The sequence below is a fragment of the Mirounga leonina genome, unplaced genomic scaffold (assembly GCF_011800145.1).
Source record: "Mirounga leonina isolate KUSES-001 unplaced genomic scaffold, KU_Mleo_1.0 Mir_93, whole genome shotgun sequence".
Classification (NCBI taxonomy): Eukaryota; Metazoa; Chordata; class Mammalia; order Carnivora; family Phocidae; genus Mirounga; species Mirounga leonina.
Window position 1 is genome coordinate 13,394,204 of NW_023270854.1, and position 20,935 is coordinate 13,415,138.

Below are 20,935 nucleotides of genomic sequence, written 5' to 3' on the forward strand. Positions count from 1 at the left end.
TCTGCCTCTTCCTCTGCCTTTCCCCCTGCTCATGCTCTCTAATTAAAAAAAAAAAAAAAATCATTAAACATGTTATAGTAAGGATTAAATAAAAGTGCATTTTACTGAAACGTTATTGAAAGCACCCATGCCTCTTCTGTTTTCAGCATAAGAAGGAAGTACCGTGGCACCTGACTCTAGAACTCACATCCTCAACTCTGTGACCTTATGACTGTATAACACACAGCCCACAGCCACGCTCAGCAGTAGAACGTGGGAAGAGACCAGAGTTGCATCTCACCCTACCACAGACCTACCTGGATGAACTTAAAGAAGACTCTTGACCTTTCTGGGCTTCAGGTGTAAGTGGAAGCAGGCAGAGTACCTTAACACCAGGAACCTCCTCAAACGTGCTTCTTTTATAGTCTTCATGTCCACAGGGAGCGAGAATCCAGTCTGGTTTTTTGTTTTTTTCTCTTAAGTCCTCATCCTACTTTCACCAAAACTTGTAGATTCTTTTTCTAAGCGACTCTGAACTTGATCACCTTTATCCCCCTTTTCCATTTCCAATCCCAGTGCCTCATTCTTTCTCAAATGAACTTAAACAGACAACCTTCTAATTGGTCTCCTTGCTTCTAACCCCCGTATTCTGCCCTAAAGTAATCTTTCTAAAATGAATACTCTTGTCACTCCCCTACAAGGTTCCCCTAGGCCTACAAAATCAAGTCCACATGCTACACAACCTGGCAGACAGGGTTCTTCACATACTGCTCCTACCTCACCAACTCCAACTCCAACCTTGTCTCTTTCCATGCCCTCCAATACAGTCTTCATCTTCATTCTTGTTACACAAAACTAACCACTTTCCCCAAATTCTGCACACTCCTTCAGAGCTTCAAGGCCTTTGTAAATTTCCCCCTCCTCCAAAAATGACTTCAGCATCCCTACTTTCTTCATCTGGCAAAAGCCCACTATCTTCTAGACATACATGAAACATAATTTCACATCCCATCCTAGAAGGTACATACATATATGAAAAACAAAAACAGATTCCAACTCTGTAGGTTGTTTCAATTTAATATTAGTACCTCATGGACAGATGGTAGCTACACTTGTGGTGAACATAGCATTGTGTATAAATCTGTCCAATCACTATGTTGTACACCTAACACTCCTATAACATTGTGTGTCAACTATACCTCAATAGAAAAAAAGCTATTAAAAAAATGTAAGTCTCTCTGTCAAATAAATAAATAAATAAAATCTTTTAAAAAATGTAAGTGCCTCACATGGCACAATTTTTCCAATTACTGTTTTGTATTTTGGGGGGTTTTCTGTTTGTTTTTTTTTTTAACTCTTGGGAATCCTAGTGTTCTCTCCGTAAAAGCCTCTTTCTTTAAAGTTCTTGGTAGGCAGGCATATTTTGTGGTATTAAATCAAAGTTCTTCATTTTCTCTATTTGGGCATTTTCTAGATCAGGGCCTTTGAACTTCAGCACTATTGACATGTAGAGACAGATAAGCTGTCCTGTGCATTTTAGAATGTTCAGCAGCATCTCTGGACTCTACTAACTAGATGCCAGTAGTTTAAACCTCTTCCCACCCCCAAGTAGTGGCAACCAATATTTCTCCAGAGATTGCCAAATTCTCCCTTAGGGACAAACTAGACTCTGGTAGAGAACCAATATTCCAGACAATTATTCCTGAAAGTGACAAACTATTCCCATTTTACATTTGAAATTTTAAAAATTTAGGGATGCCTGGGTGGCTCAGTCGGTTAAGCATCTGCCTTCAGCTCAGGTCATGATTCCAGGGTCTGGGATCGAGTCCCGCATCAGGCTCCTTGCTTGGTAGGGAGCCTGCTTTCCCCTCTGCCTGCTGCTCCCCCTGCTTGTGCTCATGCGCGCTCTCTCATTCTCCCTGACAAATAAATCTTTTTAAAAAGAGAGAAATTAAAAAATTTAATTCACTGTGATAAAAATTACCACCTCAATGAAATGAAATAAAAGTCCTGGTTGGGGCACCTGGGTGGCTCAGTTGGTTGAGCGTCTGACTCTTGATTTTGGCTCTGGTCATAATCTCAGGGTCATGAAATAAGCCCTGTGCGCTGGGCTCCTCTGGGCTCCGTGCTCAGCAGGGAGTCTGCTTTCCGGATTCTCTCTCTCCATCTCCCTCTGCCCCTCGCCTAGCTCACACTCTAAATTAATAAATAAAACCTTTTAAAAAAAGGAAAGAAAAAGAAAAATGTTGGCATTAATATAAAAACACTCCACTCAAAATGGCATTAAAACAAAGGATGAGTGGAAATGAATACACAATCACTGGGGTGACTAGGTGGGGCAGTTGTTAAGTGTTTGACTCTTGGTTTCGCCTCAGGTCAGGTTGTGATCTCTGGGTCAGGAGATTGAGTTCCACTGAGCTCAGAGCCTGCTTGGGATTCTCTCTCTTCCCTCTGCTCTTCCCACTCATGCTTGCACACCAGCCCTCTCTCTCTCTAAAATAAATAAGTAAATCTTAAAAAAAAAAAAGAACAAAATCACCACTCCTACAGATGGAGTGCCTACTCTAAGCACTGGGGAACTGGGGATACAGCAGTGGATAAAACAGAGCTTTTGGTACTTCTATCCCTATCATCAGACCGGAAAGCCAACATAAAGCATTAGTAGTAGAATGCCCACTTGAGATTAGTACCATGAGAACCATACTTTATGAGATTTAAATCTAAGACTTAAACATTGGCATGCCTACAAGCACATATCCTAGAAGCAAAACATCACAGCATGAGTAGCTATAAAGGATATACATATCCTGAGATCTGATTTCTCACTAATTTTAACATTTATTAGCAAATATGACTAATGATAAAGGAAAAGGTAATGCAGAAAAGGGGGAGAGTAATTTAAACATTATGGTTTTATCTCAAAAATTATTTTCCTAAGGCATGGAAACAAAATGCTTGGGAATATCGCATGAAAATACAACCTGTTTCTCTTCCATAAATTATTTAATACCTATTCACTAGTATATTGGACAATCTCTGGTGCAACACTTATTTCAAATTTAACTAGAAACATTTATTATCAGTTTCCCATTAGAAGGAAAAGACAACCTCCTAATTATATACTTAACCAAAATAAAATGTTACTACACATTATCAATTCCTACCTCACCAAAAACCAAAAATGAAAACTTTGCATTATTTCTATGAAAACTAATGAAGGTTCAGTTCTTTGTCTTGATTCCATTCTATTACTTGGTTTCCTATGTATCCAGTCAAGGATTCCACATGCCAGGAATCCTTCCTATCATATTAAATAACTATTATTTCTGTGTTTACAGTTTTTTAGAATGTATTTCACAGTACAAAACATGGAACATGCACCTACATTCTTCACTTTACTTTCCATCCAATTATTCACTCCTGTTTTCTACTGAAGATCTGATAGAAATGAGGGGTTGCTGAGGGATTGTTTGAATTTGTTTTGTTTTTTAATTGCATAGCCAGCTTCAATAAGGGTCTACTGAGACAATAAGAGATCAGAAACTTGAAATGATACCCCTTACTCAAAAGGCCTGAAAGACACTAAATACGTAATTAGAATCTAACCTTGACCACCACCTCCTCCCCCCCCTCCCCCTCCTCCCCCCTCGCCAGCCCCAGCCCGGAGAACTCCATTCCACTTACCAAGGCTTCTAGGCAAACAAACCTCAACAAGATCGAGCTTCCTTGGGCTATAGAACCACCATCAATCAAGATGATATCCTGGCAATTCAAAACTGGTACATTATTTATTTACACTCAAGAGTCCGTCTACACTCATTGTTCCTTTATTTATTTCCCACCACCACTAGCATCCCAAAACAAAACAAAATACAACTCGGGTCATTCCAGTTCCCTTCCTTCCGCGCATACCTATTTAGAAAATTGGAAACATAAAGCAACAATTCAGCATCTATTAGTAAAAGGTCACATATTAGAAACCAGACCTAAAATAATACTTATTTTTTAAAATTCTACAGAAGACGGGGATAAAAAACATCCCTTGGCCTATTTCTATTCCTGTTTAGATTTTAAGATGTTCACTTGAACTCCCCTCCTGCATCTCTGTGTCAACTCTCAATTTGACTGCTAATACAACCTTAAGAACTATTCTTTATCATCCCTCCCACTGCTCCCCCACCCTGCCAAAAGTCCTTTAAAATACATTCAATTAAAGGAAGTAAATCCTTTGGAACAGACTGCCATCTATTCTTCCAATGCCTCCTACCCTCACCTGACCTGAAATGCTTTTTCTGGGTGTTTTAGTACTATTTGTAAATAGATGCCAGAGGCAGACACAACTTTTCTGTGATTTACCAAGAGTTATCAATCCATTGAGTCACTTGAGAGTTTCCTTTATAGCTATCTTCTTGAGTTTGCTTTTTGTTTGGGGTTTTGTTTCGTTTTTAAGGAGCAGAGCAGGAAATGGAGGGGAAAAAAAGATCCACACAGTCCTTTGCCTCCCCCCCCATCTTTCCCCTCCCCCCACCTTCATCTACCCTCAAATGAATGTGAGAACTTCCTGCAGTGAGAACACCATTGAATAGGACCTGGCATCTAGACAGGAAAGATAGTACAGGACTATGAATGCTCTGAATAAAGCTTCTATGCAGCCACTAAATTAAAGGAATTCAGGAGCTACACAAAGGGCCTGGCTCTTTAATGGATTCAGTCTTTTATTTTACAGTATAATTAGGCAGCATACAAATGAAAGCCTTTCCCAAGGAGCTGGACGGCACTAACAAGGCCAGATGACTGTCCCCTACTGCTCTGAGTTGATGTTGTTCTTGCTCTTAGACAAACATTTCAGGAGGAAGTTGGCTAGATACAATAATTTAATCCACCCTTTTAAGAAGTACAAATTCTCTCGTACCTAGAGGTCAAATTCTGAGGTAACTTCAAATTATACTACCTTACAGAGTCTCATACAAATAAATTATTTTAGAGTCAGTGGTCAGACAAGGAAAGAAGTACCTCCTTCCTCCCACAAACAACCTTGATGCTTCACACTTATTTTTAGAACAATAATAATAATAGAAAATGGTTCCTGACCAATTTTGCCTATTAGGCGCATGAGTAACTAGTAGGAAAAACTTATCACCCATCTCAGATGTGCAGCTGTCCTAGGAATCAATCCAAGATTCACTGGATTACCTACATTGGAGGTGCCACACTCAAAAATCAAAAGGCAGTTAACACTGTATTTAAAAGAAAAATGGAACTCTCACATTGGGCACCTGAGAACTCGGGGTACCTGAGCAACAGTACGTAAAATGAACAGACACACAGTCAGCCCCACAAATGTGTCTCATTTCCACTTTCTTTCGTACTTGAGCCCTTTTATTTTGTCTTCATATTCTTCTGCCCAGCCCCTCCACCCAAAACGGTGACCTAAAAAGGAGAAGGGGGAAGAGCTTTTTTGAGATGCAACAAAAAGTAAATGCAATAATGAATTGCTGAAGAAAGAATCCCCAGGAGCTTGTAACAATCTAAGAAATTCATCCTCACGGGTGCCTGGGTGGCTCAGTCGGTTAAGCGACTGCCTTCGGCTCAGGTCATGATCCTGGAGTCCCGGGATCGAGTCCCGCATCGGGCTCCCAGCTCAGCAGGGAGTCTGCTTCTCCCTCTGACCCCCCTCCCTCTCATGCTCTCTGTCTCTCATTCTCTCTCTCTCAAATAAATAAATAAAATCTTAAAAAAAAAAGAAATTCATCCTCACTACCAATAAAACTGTAGAATATAGTCTTTACGTGACAATGACGAGTCACACAGTAGCTGGAAATACAGGAAAAAGAAGGAAGAGCAATAAATGTAAAAGATATAACTTCAGTAGTCAGAAATCTAGAAATAATTTGAATCTCAGCAGAACTCTGAGAAAAACTATAAAAATATTAAGTGCTAGGTTTTCAAGACTGTAAAGGCTTTTTCCTCTACATATGTAAAATAAAGCAGTTATATTAATGATCACAAAACAAGTATAGTGCACGCGCACGTGTGTGTGTGTGTAGGAAAGGGGGAGGGAAAGAGGTAGAGGACGGATGAGAGTGGGGAGGGAGAGAAATTATACTAGACTTGTCTAAGACTGTAAACTATAAGCCCCATGAGGATGTGAACCACTTCTGTCTCATTCACTACTACATCCCCAGTCAACTCACATCTGCACACGGCGGCAATCAACACACCGTTTGCCAAAAGAAAGAAGTTGGAAGACAGGTATTATGGGCTGGACTGTGTTCCCCCCCATAATTCACATGTTGAAGCCTTAGCCCTCCAGTACCTCTGAATGTGACTGTACATGGAGATAGGACCTTTAAAAGGATGATTAAGTTAAAATGAGGCTTTGGGGTAGGCCTTAATCCAATCTGACTGGTGTCCTTATAAGAGGAAACTTGGGCACACAAAGGGACACCAGGGTTCCAAGTGCACAGAGGAGGGGTCTTGTGAGGACATAGCAAGAAGACAGCCATCTGCAAGCCAAGAAGAGGGGCCTCGGGAGAAACCAATCCTGGCAATCCCCTGATCTTGGACTTCTCCAAGAACTATGAGAAAAAAAAACACTGCTGTAGTTTACTCATGCAGCCTGTGGTATTCTGTAATGGCAGCCCTGAGAAACTAATACAATGGGAAAGAGGGAAACTGGGAAGGAAAGAGTAAAATTGCAAGGAAGAAGCTGACTAACCAAAATATTAAGTGTTATCTCTAAGTTTCCAGAAACTTACACTTTCTCCTATATACTTTTCCAAAGTACAACAAATACTCTTTTGACAAGAAATACGTACTTTTTTTTTTTTTAATAATTGGGGGTGGGAGGGTGATAAGTCTGTCCTTTTTTCCAAACCCCAAGACGTTTGGAGTTTGATAATATGAGGCTGTAAAAACTTACATATTTATAGAGTACCGGTAAGTCTATGGGTAAATCTAAGCATGTGCTGACTAAATAAAAGTAATGTCTAATTTCAGAAGTAAAAAGAAAAAAAAAAAAGACCAGTTGAAAGTAACACCAAGGAACAGGAGAAAAGTTATCAGAGTTAAAGTATTCTAAAGTCTTTGGGGTTTTGTTTTGTTTTTAAGAGATACTGTTTTGGAATGGCGATTAACTACAGACTTTTTAGGTCACATATTCAAGTCAAATATTTTAAGGTAACCACTAAAATAATAAAGCAAATATAAAACTTCCAGATGAATAGAAAGTAAAGTGAAAACTAAAGAAAACCCTACCAAGAAAAGAGAATATCAAACCTAAATAGGAGAGGGGAGTATAAAATTAAAATCAAATAAATGGACTGAAATACAAATAAATGGGCTTCATTCATAGATTCTCATATTAAATTTTAAGCCTGCTATATGATGTTTAGAAGAAGGGCATAAATAGCAATACAGAAAGATCATCAAGGAAAGCTAGTGTGATCACATCAGTATCAAATAAAATATCCTTTAAGGAAAAGTCCCTTTTAGAAATAAAAGGTCACTAAATAACAATGAGAAAAAGATTCAGTCAACAAGATTAAAATTCTGAATTTACCTGCAACTTATCAACACAGTCTCAAAATACAGACAGCAAATATCATATGAATTAAAGTGGAAACTTAATGAATTCACAATCACTGAGAAACATTTTAACATATGGCCAATAGACTGAACACTCAAAAATTAGTAAGGCTACAGGAGATTTGAATGACACAACCAACAAGCATGACCTAATGAACGTATATTACAGCCCAGCACCCAGCAATTAGAATATACCTGCTTCTCAAGCAGACATGGAACAATGATAAAAACCCACCAGGCCACAAAGTCAACTTCAACAAATCCCAATGAATCAGCATCATACAGGCACTTTCTCAGACAATTATGCCATAATTAGCAATAAATAACTCACAAAGAAAAAAAAAATCACAATAAAATTACAAAATATTTAGAACTGAACTACATATCAATGAAAACTAAAGCACCTCATTAAAATTTGTGGGATACCACTAAAGTGGTATTAAAGAGAGATTTATGGGCTCCCACAGACTGTGTGTGTGTGTGTGTGTGTGTGTGTCCCATTCATATGTTGAAACCTAATCCCCAGTGTAATGATATTAGGAGGTGGGGCCTTTGGAGGTGATCAGATTATGAGGGTGGAGCCCTCATGAATGGGATTAGTGCCCTAATAAAAGAGACCCAGAGAGCGCCCTCTCCCTTCAGACTTGCGAGGATATAAGAATTCAGCAGTCTATAACCTGGAAGAGGGATCTCACCAGACCCTAGCTATGCTGGCACCCTGAACTGTGAGAAATACATTTTTGTTATTTAGAAGCCACGCAGTCGATGGTAGTTTGTTATAGCAACCCAAACGGACTAAAAACTGGTCTTAGAAAAGAAGGACTGAAAATTAATTCACTAAGCATCTGACTTTAGTTAGGAATAAAATGAAACTCCTAAAAAACTGATTGACAGAATTAAGAATAAGGGCATACATTAATTAAATATGGGGGGAGGGGAACATAAGTTTCAGCAAAACTTAAGGCTGATTCTTTCAAAACCCAAATAATAGTTACAAATTTGTGGTTAGACCAACAATAAAGAGAAGGCACATACAAAGGAAACACTGCAAATGTGGTAGAGATTTCAATAATGTTGGAAAAACAGACATAGAATATTTTCTAGAAAAATGTATCTTCCCAAAACTGACCCTAGAAGAATTAGAAAATCTGACTATAGCTATAACCATTAGATAAATTGAAACACCAGTTGAAAAGCTATAGGTCCAGAAGTTTAAACAAGTTCCATCAAACATTCAGGGAACAAACAGGTAACTCCTATCTTATACAAACTGTTACAGAAAAAATTTAAAAAGGGATCACTCCCAATTTACCTTCTGAGGCCAGTATAACTTTGAAACCAAAATAAGAGAAAAAATGGTTCAAAAAGGGAAGTTTAAGCTAATTTCACATGTAAAACATAAAGTACTACTTAAAATATTAGCTAATAAAATTCACCAAGATAATTTAAGTTTTAAGAATTAATGGATCTTTTAATATTAGAAAAAACTAATACTAAATATATAATTTCATCACACTCCAGAGATTAAGGGGGGGAAAAAAGAACACCACAAAATCTCTACATACAGAAAAATAATAAAAATTCTTTCATGATTTTAAAAACAAACTTCTCATAACACTCTTAACCTTATAAAGTTTATCAACTAGTAACTTAAATGAAATTAAATGGCAAAATGAATTCCCTTTAAAGTAAGGAACAAAATTAAAGTAAGTTTCCTATCACCACCTTCTTTCAACACTATTGAAAGTCCTAGCCAGTGTGACAAGAAAAAGAAATATGTTTAAGACCCGAAAGAAATAATACCACCACTATCTGCAAGGTATATGGTTGACTACACAAAATAATTCAAAGAAATACAGAAACTATTAAAACCAACAACAAAAAACTAACAAAAACTCAGCAAGTTTGCTAGATTTAAGATCAAAACACAAAAATAAATTGCATTACTATGCACCAGCAAACAATTTTAAAAAATTTAAGTCCACCACATGTAATATGAAAAAATATAAGATATATAGGAATGAACATCACAAAGCATGTGCCAGGTTGCTGAGATCTTAAGGTGTACATAGGTATGCATCTTAAAATAAAATAAAACCTACATGTGAATCAAATAGGGCAAAATGTTACATTCAACAAAGCTGGGTAATAGTAATACAGGTATTCTTTATATTATTCCCAACTTGTCTTCAGGCTCAAAGGAGCTCACAACAAAAAAAAAATTTTTTAAACGAAAAAGTACTGCAAAGCTAACATTTGGGTAAAATCAAACTAAATTAATTGCTATTTAAAGCACATCATTCAAGTAGTATTCACGTCACAATTTTCAAAGGCTGTTACAGGCAATATGTACAAAGAAGAAAATCAAATTGCTTAAATAAAACGCAACTATTTAACAGCAGGGAAGTGTTAACATCTGAGAAAACCTCACTATAAAAAAATCAGTTTTTCTTCCAACTATCTTCCTCTCCTTATTAATATGTAACAATCCATTAAGCATGCACTACAATCTTCCCCTTGGAGGCCCAGAAATAGAGCCAGTGCTCAGCTATCTAGATTTAATACCTCTGACACAGACCATCTCTGACACAGTTCACTTGAAATTAGCACAGTATTTCAGCTTCAAATCTTCCATTTAAATCAGTTTTCCTCCAAATTGTAAAGAATCTTGTCATAATTTTCCTTTTATCTTTATGTAGAAAAGAAACAGTGGCTAATATTTACTAACAGTAACTAATTTCTTAAATACAGGTAACTAAAAGGGGCAACAGTAACATGAAGAAGTTTTCTTTTAATCAGGAATTTCTCACAGGTTTGGTCCAGTGATTATCATCATTTAAATGCTGAAGGTGCTTTGAAAAATGTAAAGCATTTTGTAAGTGCAGAGTGGTGATACTCCTGTTGTTGTTGCTATTATTAAAATCAGTTACTCAAAAAAAAAAAATCTGTAATTTCTTTCAACATTACAGTGCTTCCCTGTAATAATCAACCTTACTATGTGAAGATTCCAAATGTTTTCAATAAGAGTTTATCATGTCTCCCACAAATGCCACTGAAGGACTTTAAAAACTGAAACTCCTTACTTATAATAGTGCTACTTGTTCTTTTCAGGTCACAATAAAAAATGTGCAAAGTGAGCTAGATTTCTTAGTGACATGTCAGTTCATTGATAATTTAGGGTCATCCAAACTACATTTTCATATATTATCACTAAGAAATAAGAATTCAGACTGTGCTAGAACATGCACTGGTAACTTGTATTTACTTTTTGGTTTTTTTACTCATGAGAAATTAAATATTCTCCTGGAGTCAAAGTGTATAGAACCTACCTTACTCACACTTTTATAAAAGGCTGTCAGTAAGCAAGGAAAAGTTCAGGCAGGCTTAACATAACCACCACCCCCCCAAAAAAACAATTATAATTTTAAAAAATTTTTATGAAGTAATCTCTATGCTCAACGTGGGGCTCGAACTCACAACCCTGAGATCAAGAGTCGCACGCTCCACCTACTGAGCCAGCCAGGCACGCCCTCAATTATAATTTTTTAAGTATGTATTGTTATAACACAAATAAGATTCAACTCTAAAACATAAAAGTATCTTTCAAGTATTGTTTTTGGCAATATCCAAATGCCAGGTTTAAAAACTTTATCAAATTATACCAGATATGCCTCCTAAACTACCCTCAAGTCTGTGAGCTCTGTCCATGTTGTACCCTTCCCTTTTTCACACTTGCTACATGTCCTTGTTAACACTGGACATAAACCAAAGGAAGAATTAAACTCCAAATTTTTTTTTTTTTTAAGATTTTTATTTATTTGAGAGAGAGAGAATGAGTGAGAGAGAGCATGCACATGAGAGAGGGGAGGGTCAGAGGGAGAAGCAGACTCCCTGCTCAGCAGGGAGCCCGATGCAGGACTCAATCCCGGGACTCCAGGATCATGACCTGAGCCGAAGGCAGTCGCTTAACCAACTGAGCCACCCAGGCATCCCCTAAACTCCAAATTCTTAAGGCAAAATAGGGAAGTCCAGCTAGTATGTTCTCCAAACACAAGTAAATTTAAATCTCTTTCTGAGAAATCTATTGCTAACTTACATGTTATTAATGATAAACATCTGCACACCTATAGAGGTTATTTCTACACTGTACAAACCACAATTACAGTCACTTTTGATAATGCATGCCAATGGAAGAATAGAGGAACTAGCATCAATGAAATTTCGAACATGGATGTACATCACAAGATTTTTTCTCTTACTACGTTTTCTCCATTGAATAGTTTTGTTTACTGGTTCCTGTCCTCCGTCACTCATTCAACCAGAATTTACTGAGTACCTACTATGTGCCAAGCATTCTGTTAGATTCTAAAACTACAAACACCAATTTCCATGGGGGCATGAGAATAGATTCATACAATGCACTGAGCAAGTCTTATGATAGAGATACAAAGCACAATGGGAACATCAGCAGGCACTCTGACCATTTATCTGAATAAACATCAATTGTTAGATAGTAAAACAGCCCAAACACCAGCTGGAGTGAAACATGTAGCAAAAAATTAGAAGTAAACTGCCATGCATAGATTTTAAGCAATTCCTATTGCTCTAAGTTGCAGTTCACTAACCTACCAGCCCACTGGGACCAGGCAGGAAACCATGAGAGGAGCACTTGGGGTAACGGGAAAGAGAGAGACACCCTCTGAAGTGAGCTGCCGTCTCTCGTCAGCTGTAACCTGGCCATTGCCACAGACACCTAGTATGCCCACATCTCGTGACTTGAAAAAAGAAAAAAATCTTGATTTTTATGTGAAACTTTACAATATTTAAATGATAGCAATTAATTTTAAAATATTTCAGGGGCACTCAGGTGGCTCAGTCAGTTAAGTGTCTGACTCTTGACCTCAGCCCAGGTCTTGATCTCAAGGTCATGAGTTCAAGCCCCACATGGAGCCTACTTAAAAAAAAAAAAAAAAATTTTTCAGTGTCCACCAAACAAAACAGGTCTGTGAGCCACACATGGCCCAATGGGCACTAGTTTTGGACCTCCGTTATAAGTCCTCCAAAAGAAGATCCAACTTAACTCTCTTGATCAAGATAAAGCTAAACAGGGGTGCCCGGGTGGCTCAGTCAGTTAAGCATCTGCCTTCGGCTCAGGTCATGGTCCCAGGGTCCTGGGATCGAGTCCTGCATTGGGCTCCCTGCTTAGCAGGAAGTCTGCTTCACCCTCTCCCTCTGTCCTCCCCCCCGCCAAAACTCTCGCTCTCAAATAAATGAATAAAATCTTTAAGGAAAAAAAAAGATAAAGTTAAACAAAACTCAAAAGGAAAAAAAAAAATCAAAAGTATATACCCAAACTTTCAATACACTCCTGTTAACACCACAGAGATGTAATCCCAAAAATCTAAACTGTGGGAAACTCTAGAGGACAGATACCCTGTTTTTTTCCAACAAGTAAATTACAAGGGAAAGAGGAGAGGGGGAGGCTGAAGGGGAAAAGAGAGACAGAAGGGAAATCTATAATTAAAGAAATGTAAACAAACAAAAAACCAATCACAAGATATTGACATTTCAATAATTCAAATTAAAAATTTAAGACACTTGGAAATTTGAACACTGACTAGATATTTGTTGAAAAACAGGAATATTAATTTTTTAAACAAAATTAGTGTCATGGTTGTTTTTAAAAGACTGCTATACTGGGGCGCCTGGGTGGCTCAGTCGTTAAACGTCTGCCTTCGGCTCAGGTCATGATCCCAGGGTCCTGGGATCGAGCCCCACATCAGGCTCCCTGCTCCGCGGGAAGCCTGCTTCTCCCTCTACCACTCCCCCTGCTTGTGTTCCCTCTCTCACTGTGTCTCTGTCAAATAAATAAATAAAATCTTTAAAAATAAATAAATAAATAAATAAAAGACTGCTATACTTTAGAGATACTTGAGATACTTATAGATGAAATGAAAGAACGTCTAGGATCTGCTTCAAAATAATCTAGGCAGAAGGAGGGACTCAAGATAAAACAAAATTGGCCCTGAGTAGGTAACTGTTGATGCCAGCCAGGCAATCAGTATACAAAGCTTCATCACACTATTTTGCCTACATTTTTTTTTTTTTTTTTTGAGAGAGACAGGCAGAGAGAGAGCGGGGGGGGGGGGGGGGGGTAGAGGAGGAGAGAGAGAATCTAAAGCAGGCTCACGCCTAGCACATAGCCCATCAGGGGCTCAATCTCATGACCCTGAAATCATGACATGAAATTCTGCATACTTTTCAAAATGTTTTTGAAATTTCCCTAACAACAACAAAAATCCTAAAATAAAAAAACTTTTACCTGTTTCCTGTTTTACTATCACTTACTATCTCATCAAAAAATAGGAAAATAATGCAAAATATAAAGACAACCAAGGGAAAAAAAAAAGGAGAAAGAAAGTAATAGTTTCACTAATCCCTATAAAGAAACTAATGAACCTGCCCTTCACTGAAAATTTGACTTTGTGGACAAATGACGCCAAGACCTCTCTCATTTATGGATAAAAAGTGTACAAAAAAGAGATCCTATGGTATAATCTCATTGAATGTCTTCCTGAAAGAACATAAAAACTGTAATGCTGTATTCCAACTTCATTGAAATAGAAGTTGATTGCTAATGTGCCAAGAGAACACAGTGAATTGGTGGTGGTTTTTTTTTTAAATTTCCTCAATCAAACATGCTTGATATTCAGCATAGCTTATTATTGCTGGGGTTGAGTTAGGGGAAGTTGGGAGTGTACAACAGGGAATGTTTATATACTACTCATTTGATGAAGGGTACTAATTTTTCTTTTCTAAGAAAGGGAAAATTGAGTGGGTTGTGGGGGGAGTAAAATAAAGCTTTCTGCAAAAATGAATGTGAGGCTGGTAAAAAGCCTACGCCTTTATGCTCAGACCCTGGCCCCATGTAATTTGAGAGTATTGTGGGTTCTCAGGGCAGAGTCAGTGCAGCAGGGTAAGGAGCTAGGCGGCTACAGGGAAGGCTGGAAAGGGAAAGAAAGTGCCTGGAGGGAGTGTACATAGGAAAGCAAGAAAACTGGCTGTTCTTAGCGTATCCAGGGTAGAAGGCTTAATGCAGAAAAGACAGGGTTACTTTTATCCTCCTTTTATCCTCCCTACTGATAAGACAAAGGAAAGTTATAAAATGATAGTCATGACACCCATCCTAGAATGAGACAAAGCTAAATAACATTTGATAACCTAATGGAATGGTTTCCTATTATTCTTAAAATCAACTCCAAAACAATAACTATAGCCTATAAGACCCTTGCAGCCAAACATAACCTAGAGTGCATACTGACATATTTTGTATTTAATTGGGAGGGGGCGGGGGTGGGGAGCTCTGATGACCAAAGCACTCAACTTGCCAAAAGTTGACCCCAGACCACACATACCCAGATCTGGCCCTGACTATTCTCCAGCCTTGCCTCCTGATACTCTCAATCTCACTCACTGTACTACACTCACAGTGTTCCTTCCTCTAGGTCCTTAAACCATGCTGGGCTCCCCCCTTCATGGCCTCCACATATACTATTTTCCTATCTGGAATGCTCTTCCACATACCCTGTACCCCAAACCCTCAAACCACTATTGATCCTTCAGGTCTCAGCTTATCAACAAGGATTCACCGCTACAAAAAAATACTATATTTTTCCTTAGTGGCACATGCCACAATTATTTACATAGGTATGTGTTTGACAAGTCTCCTTGTTATAAAGTCACAAGGGCAAGGACTACGTCTGTCTTGTTAAAGACTGGCATGTAGTGGACACAGGTTCAAGAATTATTTGCAAGGAGGAAAGGAGGGAGTATCCTCCCAGTACTATCTTACTGTGCTCTGTTTTATGATCATCTATGTCCTTGTGCAATCTGGCTTAAGCTTCTATAAAAATGCAGATCTGTCGGATTCATTTTCCCTCCAACCTTCAAAGTACCTCATGCCTTGGAAAGCAAGCACTCTGCAACTATCTGAATTGACTAAGTATAGGAGAAAAAAAGAGTATCCCATAAAAAGTTTCGTTACACTGATCAGTGAATTTTGAACATAAACAAAACTTTGTGCCTACAACCGCCAACCCAATAAAGTTCCTGAGCAAGTTAAAAAAAACAACAACAAAAGGGGCACCTGGGTGGCTCAGTTGGTTAAGCGACTGCCTTCGGCTCAGGTCATGATCCTGGAGTCCCGGGATCGAGTCCCGCATCGGGCTCCCTGCTCGGCGGGGAGTCTGCTTCTCCCTCTGATCCTCCCCCTCTCATGCTCTCTGTCTCCCATTCTCTCTCTCAGATAAATAAATAAAAAATCTAAAAAAAAAAAAAACAAAACCCAAACATAAAAACAACTCTACTGCCATTCCACCAGGTTCTCCAAATCAGAAGCAATGATCCTTCTTTCTCCCAGTATTACTGCTGTTTGGCAATTCACCATATTTGATATGAAGAGTTATGGTTATCTCTCAAGAGTTTCTATCCTATTCCTCAAAACATCTTTATTAAAAATCTATAGAAACCAACTTTGTAACTGGAATATAAAATAACCAGATGATCTAGAGACTACAGTAAATATTTGGGCAATTATATTCTTAAGAACAACCGAACTGGAGAAACAAATTAAGGGTTCTAGAGGGGAGGGGGGTCGGGGGGATGGGTTAGCCTGGTGATGGGTATTAAAGAGGGCACGTTCTGCATGGAGCACTGGGTGTTATGCACAAACAATGAATCATGGAACACTACATCAAAAACTAATGATGTAATGTATGGTGATTAACATAACATAGTAAAATAAAATTAAAAAAGAAACAGACCGAACTGCTGGTTTTTCATTTGTTCAATAACCACAATTTGGAATCTCAGCATCCAGCTTGAGTATTGAGCACAAAACACAAAGTCGATGCTTGCTACAGTTATCAAGAGGAAAAATGATAGGTTTGACATGGTTTCTTAACAATATTTATTATTTAACAATAATTGTCCCCTACACAATTTGATTTATACCCATCTAATCTTATCATTTATCATGTCCTTATGCTCACTTTATAAACAGATTCAAGCCACAAGTCACTTTGAAAAATCTAGGAATGAAAAATGTGTCTTCAGAACCAGCTCTCATCTCTGCAAGTATAATCAATAGGTCATGAGGAAGGAAAAAAAAAACTATCTCAGAAGTTTTATTACTCCACAAGTGATTTTATAAACAGAAAGGAAACAGGATATAACAGAAGGTACAATCCCTACTTTGTCATTTAGTAGTTCCAACTTTTCTGAAGGTTTTTGACCATTATATCTATATACTTACCCTTCCCCCAACACACACACACACACACACACACACACACTCTCACAGATTGGGAGGAAGGAACCAAAACCGTGCAATCAAAACTGCGCAAAACAAAGCTACCCAATACAAGCACTTCCAAACTTATAAAACTGAGTTTGGCAATCATTTCCTGCATCTCTACTTCACAAACAGCCCCCCAGCCCTACCCAGTGCAGTAAGGTGCTTCAGAGTAGTCCAAGAAAGGAACACCCCACAGAAAAGTCAGCATAGGTTGAAATCACAGGCATAAATTCCCAAAAGGGCATAGACTATGATTAGTTGGGTGATTTACTCAAGGAAAAGTATATTACAATAAATACCAAGAGTTGGTTTTTCCTTAACCTTCCAATTCATTAAGAAAATTGAGGCCCAGCTTCCTGAACTATCTCTTAAATAAATCTTTATCCTTACCCATCCTTCCTAATAGCCTCAAAGAAATAGATGCCCTCTATCGACCCACAGCTAACTCTTTCATGGGGGCTCATGATATCGTCCCTCTTATTTCCTTCAGGACTTTCTTTCATTTTTCCCTCTCCATTCATGCATCATCCTTAGCTTTTCCCGCTCTCTCCTTCCCTTCAGGATAGAAATGATGTTCAAGTCTTTTCCTTCAGGACCACTTCCCTTCTTTCTACTGAGGCTTAACTTATATCAAATAAAGCACACAAACCATAAAGCTACATTCAATGTTTATACCCAGGAAACTAAAACTCAGAAAACCACAAAGAACATTATCAGCAGCAGATGGCTCAAGCCCCTGCCCATCAATATGCCCCCGAAAGGTAACAACTATTATGACATATTGCCAAAAATTAGTTTTGCCTGTTAACCGACCTTCATATAAATACAGTTGTACAGTAGGTCTCTTTTATTCTTTGTTCTTTCACTCAACATAATCCACTCCCACTTTTTTTGTTAGAAATTTCTTTATTTACTTATTAAGCACCAGCTTAATACTGCAGAACATTTCAAATCACCCTTCAACAACTCATTCTTCCCTCCCCCACCCAAATTCTTGATAAAGAGCTCTTCAAGTGAAGACATGCTCTCTTCTCTCTTCTGTATAAAATTTTATCAAATAAAGGCAAATAACTATGTACATCTTGCTGTAAAATGCTGCCCACGGCTGTGGAAAGTGTCTGCCCAGGCTCCTTTCACTGTCTAGGCCCTGAAAGACTCTTGTTCATGAACTGTCTCTTCACAAAGCAAGTCCACCACTTGCTAGGTTTATCATTCTGAGGGTCAAAAACTTTCTCACAAAGTCTCAGTCCAGTCTCTTGTCTCAGCTGCTGCAAGTAGGCCCTCATTACCTCATCTTCCTGTTTGTTTGCAGGTTTGGCATAAATTGCATTAAGTGGAAAACCAGGCTCTCCAGGAATGGGAAAATTAGTGATTCCCAGCATATACATTTCTTTTTCACCTTGGCTTTTGGAATTGCACTTTTGGAATTTCTTAAGAGACACTCAGAAATGTAGAGAGTTATATATATCAAGGTTCTATCAGCTTCATTCCTAATCTCATAGTTTTTGAAGAAGACATTGGCCTTGAAGTAACAGATGGCTTCATCCACAATATCTGTATCTTTTGTCTAAGGACAGGTCCTTTGAACTGACTTCTGATAGGCAACAGTGCCATGTTTCCAATGAGTTTGATGTCAGGGTCCATGAGAGAAGAGTGGTAAGCCGGTATCTTGGCGGCGCCCGGGTTTCAAACTAGATGAGGAGGCTGGGGTTCAAGCGTGGCGCTTCCCGTCCGCGGCCCAGCCTGCACTCCCACTTTTTAAATACAAGCATTCTTCAGAGTTGCTTCTTCGGCCTGTCCTCACTCCACCCACTCAATCAAGCACTTTCATTCAGTCCAAACACTTCACTGACTGCCTAACACAGATGCTCCTTGAGCTCTCTCCAGAAATACCTGAATGTCCTTCAGGCACCTTAACTTTAACACATCCAAAATCTAAATTGCCATCTTCCCACCAACCTACCCCCCCCCCCCCCCCCCAAACCCCCTCCCCCTCCCCCTCTCCTCCCCCTTGGGCGATGGGATTACAGTCAATCAAACCAGAAACCTCTAAGTCATCCTGACACACAAACCCTGTCAGTCTTATGCACACTGTATCCCTGACATGGGATATAGTGACACACCTTCCTGACCTGGAAGACATACTCAAATTAGTTCCAGAATGAATAATAAATCCTGAACTACTCCTTCCCCCCCACCAACATATAATCATTCAATAAGACCCAAGAATTCTACACTCTAAGCAATAGCAATTCCCATTCTGAAGTTCTTCATCTGCACTAACCTAGTCCAGATCTTTCTCATCTAGTTCTCAGGTAGCACCTTGGTCCCCATACCAGGAATGCCCTATCCCATCCACTCCTATTCCTAGTCTACTCTTTCCAGTATTCAAAATAATCTTCCACCCACCCCAACTGCAGAGACCTGATTAGTTTCCTATTTGGTATCACAACCACATTGTACAAACCTCAAAGGCGACACACTCTGTATTGCAATTCTTTCTTTCTCCCTACTAGGCTGAACTCCTTGAGGCAATTCTTTCTTTGGATCTCCAGCTCCTAACAGAGTGCTTTCAAATGTTAATGAAAGACAGCGCTGAGGCAGTAACCAAGTCTCTAGCCACTCCTCTCGCATCCATCCTCCAGCTGGCTACCAGTTAACACCCTAGAATACAAACCTAACCATGTCACCCCCACATACTTAAAATGCTCAGTAGCTCCCACTGCTTATCAAGTCAAGTCCTTAGCATGTGAGGCCTTTCATCATCTGGCCCCAACCTTTTCCATTTCACTTCCAGCCACTTTAAACTCATCACCTAACACTTCACCACTGGAGCTACCCACCATTTCCTACCTACATGGTGCCCTTTCATTCGTGCTTTTCCTGACACACCCTTGTCATGCAGTTCTAGCCCCTCATTCACAAAGGGAATCCTTCCCATGGAGCTTTTCCAAGGCATTCCACTTCTAGGGAGAGCTGCTTTATCAGGTTTCCGCGTTCCCTGAGCCCTCTGTAAATGCCTTCATTAAGGTGTTTCAAGTTTTATTATAATTGTTTATGTAATTTACACACACACACACACACCCCAGATAGGAAAGCCTCGACATTCAAAAGGCATTCATCCTGAGAGCTTCATAAATTTAATATAAACATTATTTTTAGACCTCTCCACTTTTGTCCATAGCCAGCACTAGCATTTATTTTAAATGCGAAAAAAATGAGTCATAAGGAAACCAAGTAAATAATGTTTATATCACCTTCCTGTGAGTTACTGCACATACTCTAAGCAGAAGGCAACAGAGCTCCACTGAGCTCTGGAAGCTGGATGGTGAGCCAGGTGCATTTACCAGCTAAATGGATGGCTTTAGTCGGTTTAACATGTACTACACCATTTCACATTCATCCTCTGCAAAATCAGTCCTCAACTGATAAATATTTGTAAATATTAAGAATAGAAGATACACCCTCATTCATTCTCATATCACCAACCCCTAACTCTAGCACCTGCTCCTTCAACTTTACTGAACTAGTGATATGAACTACTTTCATGAACTGACCCACAATTCTCTCATCACTTGAGCTGCACACATGTCATCTTTGAGCTTCTTTCATCAAAATGGCCAATTAGCTACTGAGTCCTAGGATAACATCTTCACAGGTCTCCTTTTCTCCCTCCACTGCTCTAATTTAGGCCCTCAGTATCTCACTAAGCCACACAAGCTCCGAATGATTTCTTTCCTTCAATTTTAATCTCTCCCACTCCCAATTCATCCAACGCCATCCCTTCTTAAAGTGCACTGTGCAGCTGAATCAACCTGAGAATCTTCTAAGTCTGAGGTGGGGCCTGAGATTCTACATTTTTAACACGCTCCTGGGAGATGTTGATGATGCTACTCCATAGATCACATCTCAAGGAGCAAAGCTCCACTCAACATTATCCTGGAATAATGCTTACCTAGTAAGAAGTCAACAGGCAAAGGCCAGACGACCATCAATCAGGAGAGCCCAGATTTC

At 39.0% G+C, this 20,935-nt stretch overlaps 1 protein-coding gene and 1 pseudogene across 1 annotated transcript in view; both read right to left on the bottom strand.

Annotated features, from left to right (window-relative positions):
• The window catches only part of PHLPP1 (PH domain and leucine rich repeat protein phosphatase 1), a gene marked incomplete at its 5' end in the record, with an annotated part of 217,907 nt that overhangs the window by 180,823 nt on the left and 16,149 nt on the right, over positions 1 to 20,935 (bottom strand). The gene's annotated exons all lie outside the window — the stretch shown is intronic.
• LOC118004703 lies at positions 17,001 to 18,607 on the bottom strand (annotated as a pseudogene).